At 44.1% G+C, this 8,151-nt stretch overlaps 1 non-coding gene and 1 pseudogene across 1 annotated transcript; both read right to left on the bottom strand.

Moving 5' to 3' along the window:
* Positions 1-2,529: 2,529 nt before the first annotated feature.
* Positions 2,530-5,450, bottom strand: LOC149573779 (25S ribosomal RNA; annotated as a pseudogene).
* A 223-nt stretch (positions 5,451-5,673) lies between these two features.
* Positions 5,674-5,827, bottom strand: LOC149573780 (5.8S ribosomal RNA). The gene has a single exon (XR_016361320.1). It is a non-coding gene; the product is annotated as a 5.8S ribosomal RNA (ribosomal RNA).
* Between the last annotated feature and the right edge of the window lie 2,324 nt (positions 5,828-8,151).

The following is an 8,151-nucleotide window of genomic DNA, read 5'->3' on the forward strand; positions in this document are numbered from 1 at the left end:
ACTTAAAGAGTCGACTTGGTGTGCTAACCCCATGTGGTGAATTGATGATCGAACTTAAAGATTCGACTTGGTGAGAGCACTTGGTGCATCAACCTAGGGAGCTAAGCTGGTGAGTTGAATTGATGAGCGAGCTTAAAAAGGAAACTTGGTTGGGAAATTTGGCAAGGCGAGATAGTAGGCTGACTTGGTGAGCCAACTTGTCGAGCAAACTGAAAGAGTCAACTTGTTGAGGCTACTTGGTGGGGTGACCTGGCGACCCCACTTGGTGAGGCAACCCAGTGAGCAAAGCTATCCAACCCTTGGTCGCCAACCCTAAGGAGATGCAACTTGACAAGCTGACTTGGTGAGAAAACTTAAAGAGTCAACTTGGTGAGGAAACTAGATGAGTTGGGTCATTGAGGTGACTTGGTGAGGTGACTCGATGAGCTGACCATGCGAGAAGACCTTGTGAGTGAACTAAAAGTGTCAACTTGGTGAGCGTGCTTGAACAGTCAACTTGTTGAGCTAACTTTGAAAGCTGACATTATGAGCAAGGCTTAAGACATGACTTGGTGAGGTCAACCCATCTCCATCGCCCCAGCCTCAGGTGACCCAACTGGGTCAACGAGGGAAAAAAAATCATGGGAGGCCCTGTACAGCAAAAAGTGCTAAATTTTGGGCATTACAAAAAAAAAAACAAGTTACCAACTTTTGGATCACGCACATGTTTCAGTTCACGTATTGCCAAGCTGACTCAAGGCGTTATGCCTAGCTAGCCAGATTCAAGGTAGGGTAGCTGAAACAATCTGATTTGAGAATTTTCTTTATAAAAAGAGATCACGATAGGCCCCGTAAGGCGAAAAGGAATGAAATTTTGGGAGTTCAAAAAAAATGTTACTCGATTTTCAATCGCACACATGACTCGGCACACTTAGAATCATGTCATGCATGGTGACATGAGTCATGCAAAAAAAATGGAGGCAGTTAAGGCTCGACGCGATTCGAGTCAGGGTTGGGGTAGTTGGGGTGATTCGTGTCGGGGTTACTGACATAGTTCGAGTTGAAAACTTTGGGCATTAACCCAAAAAAGAAAGGTTGACCTCTTTTGGACCACGTACATGACTTGGGGCACTTAGAATCAAGTCAAGCATGGTGACATGGGTTGTGCAAAAAATTTGGAGGTGATTAGGCTTGAGGCAATTTGAGTCGGGGTAGCCAGCTTGATTTGAGTTCAAAACTTTGGGCGTTAACCAAAAAAATAAGTTGACCAATTTTGGATCACACACATGAGTCGTCTACCCTCGCAAAAATTACAAAACCTAGGGAACTGCCTGGAATTTGTAGTCAGAAGATTTTTCTACCCTCACGAAAATTTACAAACCCCACCCGCTCAAAATTTGGACTTGGAAAATTTTTTTGCCCTCACAAAATTTACAAACTCCACCCGCTCAAAATTTGGCACTTGGAAATTATGAAACCCCACCCGCTCGGAATTTGGACTTGGAAGATTTTTTAGCCCTCACAAAAATTGCAACCCTGACCTGCCTGAAATTGCACTGATTACAAACCCGAGCCACATGGAAATTGCTCTTCGAAGACTTTTTTTCCCTCGAGGAAACTTTGAAACTCGAGAGATTTTTTCGCACTCACAGAAATCACAAAACCCCACCCGTCAAGAATTTGGCACTTAGGAGATTTTTTCACCCTTTCAAAAATCGCAAACCCCACCATTTCAAAATTTGGGACTTGGGAGATTTTTATCCCCCTCGTGGAAATTTTACAAAACCCCACTTGCCCAAAATTTGGCACTCGGGAGATTTTTCTGCCCTGGCAGAAATTTCTACAAAACCCCTCCCTCTCGCCCAAAATTTGGCACTCGGGAGATTTTTTCGCCTTGGCAGAAATTGCAAACCCCACCCGCCAAGAATTTGGCACCTGGGAGATTTTTACACCCTCGCAAAAATTGCAAACCCCACCCGCCGAGAATTTGGCACTTGGGAGATTTTTTCGCCCTCGCAGAAATTGCAAACCCTACCCGCCTGAAATTTGGCACTTGGGAGATTTTTTCGCCCTTGTAAAATTTTTTACAAAACCCCACCTACTTGAAATGTGGCACTTGGGAGATTTTTTTGCCCCAGCAGAAATTGCGAACCCCACCCGCCAGGAATTTGGCACTTCGGAGATTTCTTCGCCCACACGAAAAGTTTTACAAAACCCCACCCCACTAGGAATTTGGCACTTGGGAGATTTCTTTGCCCTCATGGAAATTTTTAGAAAACCCCACCTGCTCAAAATTTGGCACCTAGGAGATTTTTTCCGCCCTCGTCAAAATTGCAAACCACACCCGCCCGAAATTTGGCACTTAGAAGATTTTCCTACACTCGCACAAATTGCAAACCCCACTTGCTAGGAATTTAGCACCTGAGAGATTGTTACGACCTTGCAAAAAAAACTTGCAAACCCCACCCATCAAGAATTTGGCACTTGGGAGATTTTCTCGCCCTTGTGCAAATTACAAACCCCACCCACCTCAGAGTCCAAAAAGGTTTTACGAATCGAGGCGAAAGAGGGCTGAATCTCAGTGGATCATGGCAGCAAGGCCACTCTGCCACTTACAATACCCCATCACTTATTTAAGTCATCTACAAAATATTCTTCTTGCTAACTACTTGAAATTAATATCCAAGGTTGCTCGAACGGGCTAATGCACCAATTGGAGATGGCCAATGACACGGGCCCCTGGGAGTGCAAGAGCACCCCTACTGCGGGTCACAATGAAACCAGAGAGAGATATGCACTGCATCTAGCATGGATTCTGACTTAGAGGCATTCAGTCATAATCTGACACATGGTAGCATCGCGGCACTGGCTTTTAAACCAATCGTGATGACCAAATGTGTGAATCAACAGTTCCTCTCGTACTAAGTTGAATTACTATCATGACGCAGATCATCAGTAGGGTAAAACTAACCTAACTGATGATGGTCTAAACCCAACTTATGTTCCCTATTGGTGGGTGAACAATCCAAAACTTGGTGAATTCTGCTTCATAATAATAGGAAGAGCCGACATCGAAGGATCAAAAAGCAACGTTGTAATGAATACTTGGCTACCACAAGCTAGTTATCCCTATGATAACTATTTTGACACCTCTAGCTTCAAATTTTGAAAGTCTAAAGGATCGATAGGCCACACTTTCACAATTTGCATTCGTACTGAAAATCAAAATCAAATGAGCTTTTACCCTTTTGTTCCACATGAGATTTCTATTCTCATTGAGCTCATCTTAGGAACCTTGCATTATCTTTTAACAGATGTGCCACCCTAGCCAAACTCCCCACCTGACAATGTCTTCTATCCAGATTGGTTCACCTAGATGCACCTTAAGGCAAAAAATAGGTGCATTACCCAATCTCTACCTCATAGAATAAGTAAAATAATGTTAAAAGTAGTGGTATTTCAGTTGCGCCTGAAAGCTCCCACTTATTCTACACCTCTCAAGTCATCTCACAAAGTCAAACTAGAGTCAAGCTCAACAGGGTCTTCTTTCCCTACTGATTCTGCCAAGCTCATTCCCTTGGCTGTGGTTTTGCTAGATAGTAGATAGGGACAGTGGCAATCTCGTTAATCCATTCATGTGCATCACTAATTAGATGATGAGGAATTTGGCTACCTTAAGAGAGTCATAGTTACTCCCACCGTTTACTCGCGCTTGGTTGAATTTCTTCACTTAGACATTCAGAGCACTAGGCAGAAATCACATTGCTTCATCATCCGCAGGGACCATCGCAATGCTTTGTTTTAATTAAATAGTTAGATTCCCCTTGTCTATACCAGTTCTGAGTCAACTGTTCACTACCTAGGGAAAGCCCTCTGAAGGGGGTGTCCTACGTCCGTCGCCCGATCGGCACGCGACGACCTGCCCTCACTATGGGAGCAGCTCATGTAGGCCACCAACAGCCCACGAGTTCGGGGCACAGACCCCTAGGTCCAACCCTTAGAGCAAATCCTTTTCTCAAAGTTACGGATCCATTTTGTCAACTTCCCTTACCTACATTGTTCTATTGACCAAAGGCTATTCACCTTGGAGACCTGATGTGGTTATGAGTACGATCGAGCATGAATGGTACTCGGTCCTCTAAATTTTCAAGGGCTGCCAAAGGTGCACCAAACATCACAGGACGTGTGGTGCTCTTCCAGCCGCTGGACCCTATCTCCGACTGAACCAATTTTAGGGTGGGCAGGTTGTTAAAAAGAAAAGATAACTCTTCCTGAGGCCCCTGCCGATGTCTCCAAATTTCCTAACATTGTCATCCACTGCCATGTCCCGATTTGGGAATATTAACCTAATTCCCTTTCGATGATCGCACAAAGTGCACCCTTGAAACAGGGTTTCCCCATCTCTTAGGATCGACTAACCCATGTCCAAGTTTTGTTCACATGGAACCTTTCCCCACTTCAATCTTCAAAGTTCTCATTTGAATATCTGCTACTACCACCAAGATCTACACCAAGGGCCAGTCCACCCAGGCTCATTCCCAAGGTTTTGCAACAACCCTCACATCCTCCTACTCGTTGAAGCCTGGCACTTGCCCCAATGACAAAGTATAGGTTGTGCACTTTAGTGCCTTCCATTTTTGGGGCTAGTTGATTCGACAAGTGAGGTATTACACACTCCTTAGCAAATTTCAACAAGATCAGGGTTGGTCGGCGGTGCACCCCATGAGAGGGGATCTCACTAGTCAGCTTCCTTGTGCCTCACAAGTTTTCCCAACCTGCCAACTCACACACATGTTAGACTCCTTGGTTCGATTTTCAAGACAGGTCAGATAGAAAGCCCGCTAGCCAGTGCCACGAGCGCACAGGTTCTTGAGAACCCACCATAAAGGCACATGCTTCACTCCTCGACCACTGCGACAAAAGTATTTGTGCAACCAAAAGGTCATGCTTGTGCTACCATGATAGCCCGCGCTGGCACATCCCCTAAACCGAGCAACAGATCGGCTCACACCATTTCGCATCCAATCGGGGCACATCGCTAACCTCCATCCACTTCCCTCCTGGTAATTTTAAGCACTCTTTAACTCTCTTTTCAAATTCCTTTTCATCTTTCCCTTGTGGTACTTGTTCGCTATCAATCTCTTTCCCATATTTAACCTTCAACCAAATTTACCACCCGATTAGGGCTGCATTCCCAAACAACCCGACTTGCCGACAATGCCTCATGGTATGACAGGGTCTGGGCCTGACAGGGCTCTCACCCTCTTTGGCACCCCCTTCCAGGGGACTTTGGCTTGGTCCATCACTGAGGATGCTTCTACAGACTACAATTCAACAAGTGCAGCCATCAATTTTCATGCTGGGCTCTTCCCGGTTCGCTTGCCGTTACTAGGGGAATCCTAGTAAGTTTCTTTTCCTCTGCTTATTGATATGCTTAAAATCAGCAGGTATTCATGCCTGACTTGGGGATGCGGTAGAGATGCAACATGCCTGCACTGCGATGGGCCATTGAGCCTAGAATAAAGTTCCTTGCAAGGAATCATTCAATCAGTTGAAACCAACGCCGACCTTTGCAAGCCATTGCTCATCGTGATGGATCGACGGACCTCGTGCTCATTTTAGCTGACCTTGCACCACTTCCAAACATAGACGGCCACCTCCACTCTTCACTGGGGAGGGAAAAATTTTATAGTGCGATGCCCAAGTAGACATGCCCTTGGCTGAGGCCTCAAACACAACTTGCATTCAAAGACTTGATGATTAACGAGATTCTACAATTTACACTAAGTATTGCAATTTGCTACATTCTCCATCATGGCGAGAGCCAAGATATCCATTGCCAAGAGTCATGATTTTGTTATGTTTTTTTCTTTTGGTGACCCAAGCATGCAAGGCACTAGATCGCACTTCATTCTTTGGATTTCTAAGGTGCGCGATGCACCCGTGTGTTGGGTGTTGACACATCCCGAACCCTGAGCACCCAATGGGTGGGACAAGGAATGTTGTGGTGTGTCCCCACCCCATCACCTCACAAAGGTGGGAGTTGACACATGGGAGAGCTATGTCAGTGGACGGGGCCCCTGCCTTGCAAATCATGCAAGTGCACCCATTCTAAACATAGAATTCTCCATGTGACGAGTCAACACACCTAGGAAAGGCAACAAGGGGTTGCAACAGTCCTAACTTGCCACTGTCAAAATGATGGATCCCTGGCACAGTTCCGTACACATGATTAGACTATGAAATCTCAATAAGGGATGAGGCCCAGACCACCTCTAAACTGCAACCAAGCAGAGACCTCTCACTCTAACACAAACATCATTCAAAGGGACTGATCCTAATCCAAATTGCATCTGAGTCTCTTCTTTGCCCTATGGGGAATCCACGCTTTTGATCATGGTATTTGATGTGACCCTCAACCTCAACAGTGCTAGACCTATAGCTTGGCTATCTAGCACATCACTACAGGGCCAAGTGTTCGTATGTCACCAAGATTTCTGGGGCAGGGAGGAGGCCAGCTCCATCCCCTACATGATTCAGGGTCTCAAACTGAAAATGATCCTACTGAAGGTTTGAAATGTCCCTTTTCTGATTTTTCATGATATTTCCAACCTCTAATCAGATCTTTAAAATCAAACTGCTAATATCCCAAAGATCCACCAAATTCCTCAAGAAACCCCAAATCGGGTATGTTGAAAATAGTGCTAAAAGCTTCACAACTTCACAAATTATTAATGAATCTGAAAATGGAAATTTTTACAGAACTTTCAGCAGCATAACAGCCTACAAATTGACATTTCTAGATCCGTATAGCCTTTACACAACAGCTCGAAAATGTAGGACCAAAACTATGCTCATCGAGCTCCCGAAATAGCACAAAATATGCTCGGAAACACCGCAAGAACACTAATAATCTATCTCAAAAGTTTAATCACGTCCCAATATATATATTCAGATCTATTTTAATATTTAAAAGTCTGATATACAGCAGCAACCAAAACTGATATGAAATACTCAACCGGAAACACCAAACTCTTACAAAAATACACCCGGAAACTCTCAAATCTGCACTGTTCAGCACAAAGGCAAACTCTGTATGAGCATGAACATGGGATGGCTTCAAACTCCCGTCCTTAGCCTTCCTGGAAACCTGCAAACTTCTATTCTTGGGTCTCCCTAGAAACCTGCAAACTCCCGTTCTTGGGTCTCCTTCTCCACAAGTTTGGCAGCCTCTGAAGAATAACAAAGAATGAGCCAAAAATCAAGTTCTAGAATCCCCCCCAAAATGCCTCCAAACCTCTTTAAAAAGGGCATAACTGTAACTCACGTCCAAGAGAGGTTAATGAAACATATTTTAATAATAATTATCATTTATTAGTCCAACGGTTTCCAAAGATTAACTCCCTTTTTCCGAAACTTCACTTTCTCGGGCCTGCCTGTCTTAGCAAAGATTATTATTTTTTAATTATTTGAAAAGGGGACATGACAAGTCCTCCCCTCCCAAACATTGCTTGTCCTCAAGCAATGGCTGAACAATAAACCAATCAATCCTCCTGGATCCCAAATGTAGTCATGAACTATACTACTACCAATTAACATAGACTCCTGCAAGATCCTCTGCAATATGACCAAGAGGAATCCATAATCAAACTGGCAATTATAGCTCAACCAAACTCCAAAATCACCATTACCATAGTCAAAAACCCATGAGACACAAACTCTTAGAATATCAAAACCCAAGTAAAGTGGACTACCAACATAGTAAATACCATCAATGCATTCCACTGGCCTATATGGAATGTACAATCCAACTCTGCAACAATGGTGAATGCTCTCAAATGAAACAATACCAAGTATGGAGAATCCACACACTGTACAACTCCTGCAGTCAACACAACTCTATAGATCATTGGCCATTGTCTCATAACCATAACTACCATGCACCCCTGATGGTGAAAAGCCATCACAAGATAAACAACAAAAAATGGAACCCAAACCAAATTTTCCTTCCATCAACTCCTCAGCATAAGGATCAATTGTTAACTGATGTACATACCCTGCAATATAATGTTGATTAAAAAAATCAACCTCAGTCAACAGCTCACCATGAACAAGTGATACAACCCACTGTGACTGATCACTAGCTAAGTTAGGAGATGTCATAGCCAAAGG

This window comes from Cupressus sempervirens, chromosome 2, assembly GCF_028749045.1.
Source record: "Cupressus sempervirens isolate cs-2001-9-10 chromosome 2, ASM2874904v1, whole genome shotgun sequence".
In the NCBI taxonomy this organism is placed as follows: domain Eukaryota; kingdom Viridiplantae; phylum Streptophyta; class Pinopsida; order Cupressales; family Cupressaceae; genus Cupressus; species Cupressus sempervirens.